Source organism: Microtus pennsylvanicus, chromosome 3 (genome assembly GCF_037038515.1).
Source record: "Microtus pennsylvanicus isolate mMicPen1 chromosome 3, mMicPen1.hap1, whole genome shotgun sequence".
Taxonomy (NCBI): Eukaryota; Metazoa; Chordata; class Mammalia; order Rodentia; family Cricetidae; genus Microtus; species Microtus pennsylvanicus.
The window spans coordinates 135,375,816-135,382,227 of record NC_134581.1 but is presented as its reverse complement, the minus strand read 5'-3'; positions in this window follow the sequence as shown (position 1 = coordinate 135,382,227).

The window sequence follows — 6,412 nt, the reverse complement described above, 5'->3', positions numbered from 1 at the left end:
GGGACAAATTACCACCTTGTTTCCCATGTTAGGCTTATCTCTTCTGAGCCTGAACCTACAATTGTGCCTTGCAATAGTGTATCAGAAATAATGATGGTTTAAGTGTGAGGCATGAAAGCTGGAAATCAATTAACATAACACTTTCCCACTGTGAGTTCAGGTCCTCATGTCCATGTCCACGTCTGAAAATGCTGTTAAAATTTCAAAAAAAAAAAAACAGGCCTGATCCAAAAATAGTGCAAGTCAATATTGAATTATTTTGTTCATATAATAATTAAAACAGAAATACCCAAGCCAGAGTATTAGATGTCAAGTAAGTAGTTACTTTCAGAAAGGAAAAAAAAATAGTCCAAGGGGATCCAATGCCATCTTGTAACCTCAGGAGGCACCATGCAGACTCATGTTGTACATACAAGCATGCAGGTAAAACATTCGGAAATGATGAATCTTTAGGATGCTTCTTTGAAGTTGAACCCAATTGTCAGGAGATTTGTTGTGTAAACAAAATTCATCACCACAATAAGCGCAATAGCTGCAAGTAATAGCCGGCCCCAGAGGCTTGGAGTGAGCTTCCGAGCATATTGAGAAGTGTCGCCCCTTTTGTTTGGAAAGGACCAACTACCTGACAAGTGTGTCCTGGTGATGAGCTCTCAGAGTCTACCTTGATGCATGTAACTGGAGAAAAATAAAATAATCTTGATGCCTTTTAAGTCATCTGAATAAGACTGGCTACCCTTAAGTATCCTGAAAAACTGAAAGGCAGGTAATAGTATAGACAAAGCTGAAACTACACGTGAGGACAAGCATCCAGTCTCTAGAGAAATTAAACTTATTTTAATCAAAATTATTTATTTAATAGCTATTAAATTCTCTATCTTATAGTTATATGAACCTGTATACTAACATTTTAACATAATGTTAAAAAATAAATAATGAAACTACTATTTTGTAAATGATTGTACCAAAACTTAGAGTAGTTACAAAGACCTGGAGAGTTGCATATCTCCCACTTTATCATTTTAAATTAGCTTTACTACTGGTAAGAAAATATTGCATAGATCCTCTAAGCTTATTATGAAGAAATTCTTAGCATTTTAATACTTTATGCAATTATTTGTATTACTACATAGAATATATATTTTAAGAGAATGAATATGTCTTCAAATCTGTTTGTAGAGAAAATTTCTTTTGTGCTTGGGTGAAATGTTCTATAGATAACTGTTAGGTCAATTTGAGTCATTACATCTATTAGTTCCACTATTTCTTTGCTTAGTTCTGCTTGGATGACTTGCCCATTGGTGAGAGAGGAGTAATGAATTCTCCCACTATTAATGTGTGATTTAAACTTTAGTAATGTTTTTTATAAAACACGGGTACCCTTGAATTTGAGGCATACTTGCTCATAATTGAAATGTCATGGTGGATTTTGTTTAATAAGGATGAAATGTTCTTCATATATACATGTATATATATGTGTGTGTGTGTGTGTGTTTCAGAAATACACAATTGTATATACATATATATGATAAAAGTTAAAATTTTTATTAAAATATATTATGGGATAAACTGCTTTGTGAACAATTATCCTACGTGACCTGAGAGTAACAAGTAAATGTAACTTCATACAAAAGTGGATGAGAATAGAGTCCTACAATATTCTGGCAGGGAAATGTTTCAATGAGTGAACTGTTGTATTCTCAGAAATAAACTCACATAATGTGTAAAAGAAAAAAGATAAATTAGCAAAAGAACATTTCTACTTTGTGTGCTTTAAAATTGAAGCACACGGCAGCTTTACAAAGTTTGATTCATTGTTACTAAATGCAGAGGAAGTTTCAACTTCTGTTAATACTGCTAGACTCAAATTTCTTATTTCAGTGTTTATGACTTCAGCATTACTTATGTGTCTGTATTTGAGTCATTCTTCTCATATCTGTAATTGGTAGGGTCTTTATTTTGTCAAGACTACCAGAATAATTTTCCTTGTATGCACTTATTATTCAGATAAACCTAGGGTAAAGTAATAATTTTGAAAGGATTGAAAGAATGTGCTGAGGTTGATACAAATGTGTGCTGCAATAGATTTTTAAGAAAGGCATATGAGGTTTATAACAGTTTCCTTTGTATTAATTATATTACTCTGGAATTTAAAAACATTTCTAATACCCCTTTAGCCCATTTCTTAGAATGTCTAAGAAGTCTCTCCTTGCTTTATTTCTAATGCTTCAGCCTCTTTTCTAAACACTCTTATAGACTCTATGTTTAGGACACAGTGAAGTGCCTGCAATTCTCCAAGGATCCAGACAATTTACGGCTTCTGTAAAGAATTTACACATTTAAAGCTTCCTTATTAGTATCTTTTGATGTCTGAAATGCTTTGTCTGCTTTTCTAGCTACAATTTATCTTCAGCACAGAATTTTTTCCCTCTTCTATGGTAACCCAATATCTTTAGTGATTTGCCATTATGCTCAAGTCTCTACCTAGTAGCCTCTAGAGCACTTTAAAAATAAAGACAGAGGACTGATTTCCAAAATAGAAAAAGAACTCATGGAACTAGACATAAAAAATAATCCAATTAAAAATGTGGTACAGATCTAAACAGAGAATTCTCAATAGAAGAATCTCAAATGACTAATCAACACAAAGAAATATTCAATATTCTTAGAAATTAGTGAATTGCAAATTAAAATGTCTCTGAGATTCCATTTATAACTGTCACAATGGCTACGATAAAATATACAGTCACAGCTCATGCTGAGGAGGATGTGGAGCAAGGGGAACACTCCTCCACTGCAGGCAGTTCAAACTTCTACAGTCAATTCAATTTTTCCCAGAAAACTGGCAATCAATCTACCAAAAGACACAGCTATACCACTGTTGGGTATATGCCCAAAGGTATATCATATGATAAGAAAACTTGCTCTGCTATTTTCATAGCAGCTCTATTTGTAATAGCCAGAATAGGAAACAACCTAGATGTCACTCAACTAAGAAATGAATAAAGAACCTTTACACAATGGAGTATTGCTCAATTGTTAAAAACAATGACATCATAAAATTTGTAGGCAAATGGATGGAGCTAGAAAAAAATATCTGGATGCAGTAATCCAGACCTAGAAAACTAAACATGGTATGTACTCAGTTATAAGTGGGTATTATCTATAAAGTAAAGAATAACCATGCTACAATTCCCAGACCCAAAGAAACTTGGAGGGGTCAAGGAGAGATACCTCACTGTCTCTGGGAAGGTAAAATAGAAGAGATTTCAAGAATGGACTTCAGACAGGCAGGGATTGGGAATATAAGAGATTGGGTTAAAGAGGGTTTTCAGATGGAGGGGAAGAATATTGAAAGAGATAACAGGAAAGGAGAAAATTTCAGGGTCAGGTAAAAACCTGGTGCAAGGAAAACTCCCAAGAATCTACAAGGACAACCCCACCTAAGACTCCTAACAATATCAGATATGTAGCTTCAACTGACCATCTCCTGTGACCAGGAAAGATTTCAAGTGGAGAGAGTGGTAAATCAACCCACCTACATAACTTTTGACATAGAAATTGAGATATGGGAAAATCAACAACTAGTCTAGCCTAAAATTCATCCTACGAGAGTAACCTCAACATAGACATTGCCTGGAGCACCAGGCCCACAGGCTGGATGACCCAGAGACACAAGATAGAATCAAACACTACTAGAGGAAAAAATATCAATGTAATGATATCTAATGATATTCTGCTATGCTCATAAATTAGTGCCTAGTTCACTTGCCATCAGACGGAAACAGATACATATCCACTGTCAAACATTAGGCAGAACTTGAGGAATCCTGTAGAAGACAGGGAGAAAAGATTGTGGGAGCCAGAGGAATCAAGGATACCACAAGTAAACCCAGAGTATCAACTAACTTGGGCTCTTACGGGCTCCTAAAGGCTGAACCAACAACCAGTGAGCCTACAAGGGACTGACATAGACACTCTGTATATATGTTACAGTTTTGTAGCTTGATAATTTTGTGGGACACCAAACAGCGGGAGCAGGGGCTGTCTCTGGTGCTTTTACTAGCTTTTGTGACCTTAATCCTTATACTTGGTCACTTTGGCCCTCCTTAATACATGGGGTAGTGATCCATCGGAGACCTTCTTTTTATCTGAAGTGAGGAGTGGATTGGGGACTTGGAAAAGAGTGGGGTGGGACTGGGTGAGGAGGGGTGAGGGGAGACTGCAGTGGGATGTAAAAAGAATGAGCTACTTGACAAAAGGACAGGATCACACGGAATCTATGGAACCTAGTATAATATGTATATGATCATAACAGTGTGTGTAGTAAGGTAGCACGCAGTAGCTTGTTAGTGAATAATAAACCCAGGCTGCTCTTTTGGTGGAGAAAATATTCCTGGGCACAAGTTCCTGCTTATATTTCAAAATTTTAGCACAGAAGGGAAGTCTCCTCCTTCCTTCTCCAGACCTGGGGAAATGCTCAGCTTTACCTTGGCATTATTGTTGTATATTCATTCACTTAAACTTAAGATTTATTGAATTATCTTAAACTCTGAGAATGGTGCCTGGAACACAGAAGTCAATGCATATTTATTTGTCTAATAAATACACACATGAATATATACATGAATAGAACATATTTATTATATACATATAAATAGAATCAATCCTATAGGTGAATAGATTCATTACCTACCTTAATAAAAAATTGCAGAGTTCTTCAAATGAAAGGACAGTATACAACTCAGCTGCATTCATGGTCAGCTCTTACGGGATTGTTCAAATTTTCCTTCGAGTCTGAAATATAAAAATTTATAAAAAAGACTTTCGTCAGCTCGGTTCAGTTATTTACTTTCTTACTGAACTTGCAATGTTATTTCAGAAGTGAAACTTTCAGGTTCTCTTTAAAATCAGAGTCCATTTTAAATTAGCATTCCCCAGTTCAATAAAAAAAGAATCTGTAAGTTTTATTTAAAAGGTTTCTTTTTATTTTTGTTTAGGTATATGTATGCTTTTCAGTGTTCAGGTATGCTATGTGTGTGTCAGTTTTCATGGAGGCCAGGCCTGATGTTGAAAGGCCCACTGGAGCTGTAGTCACAGGCAGCTGTGAGCTGCCTAACGCAGATGCTGGGAACCAAACTCAAGTTCTTTGATAAAGCAGTAAGCGCACTTAACCACTGAAATTTCTCCCCAGCCCCTGATGTTATAACTTACATTTTATGAATGCACATCTATTTTCATCAACACTATTTGATTTCAATTTTCCATAATTTTGTTTCCCTGATTATGTCGCACTTACAGAATAACTTAGATATTATTTACTTCTAAATACACTCCTTTGGAGAAGAATGAGTATTAATTCTTTATTAAAAGGATTATCATGAAAGAATATAGGCCTTGGTTTTTTAAAAAAAAATACTATAAAGACATCTCATATGTGTGTATCATTTTAATTATTTTTTATAAATATTAGTAACCATTTAACTAACACAAATTATCTATCAACATTTAACTATCACAAATTTCCGTAAACAGTCTTATCCATTTAAAACATTTTTTCATTCTTCTTTCTGTGTGAAGAACAAAAGTCATACCATATAAACTCATTTGCTTGAAATTCCAGAAGAGTCAATAGATAAACAAATATGAGAAAAAGCTGATCAGTGGTCTCTTGGGTTTATAAATAAAACTGGTTTCTATAATACAATTGATAGTAGTTTCATATCAAGACAGAAAAACAATAAAAACCATGTAACTACCTTCTGCTAGAATAAAAATACCAAGTCAAATTTGAATATCTGTAGAATAAATGTCACTCCAGTTCATACAGTTCATATATTAAACAATAAGATAAAACAACATAAATTACAATATGCTTGAATATTTATTTTGTTCAAAGTCACATGTTAGGCTGTCTACACAATCTTAATTTTCAAACTGCTCTTATAAGAATGATGGTTTGATTTTTCCAGAAAAGAATCAAATGAAGCTGAGAATCTCTGAAGTAAATTTTGTCTAATTGTGCACCTAATAAATTACAGGTCAATGCTGTGAGTGCAGAGCTGTGTGACAGCTAAGCCTTTGATACTCTGATGCCTTCCGACATTAATATTGAAGTAACAAAAGAAGATAGTAATTGTAACAATTTTCATCTGCTTTCCTTTTGTGTGGTACTCGTTTTTCTGGAAGCATGATTAAATTGGGTGATTCTTTACCAAAATACAAGATTATGTACTAAATTACAAAGAGATAAAAGGGGAGGTGTGTGTGTGTGTGTGTGAGAGAGAGAGAGAGAGAGAGAGAGAGAGAGAGAGAGAGAGAGAGAAGGAGAGAGGGAGGGAGGGAGGGAGGGAGGGAGGGAGGGAGGGAGGGAGGGAGGGAGGGAGGGAGGGAGAGAGAAAAAGAAAAAGGACAT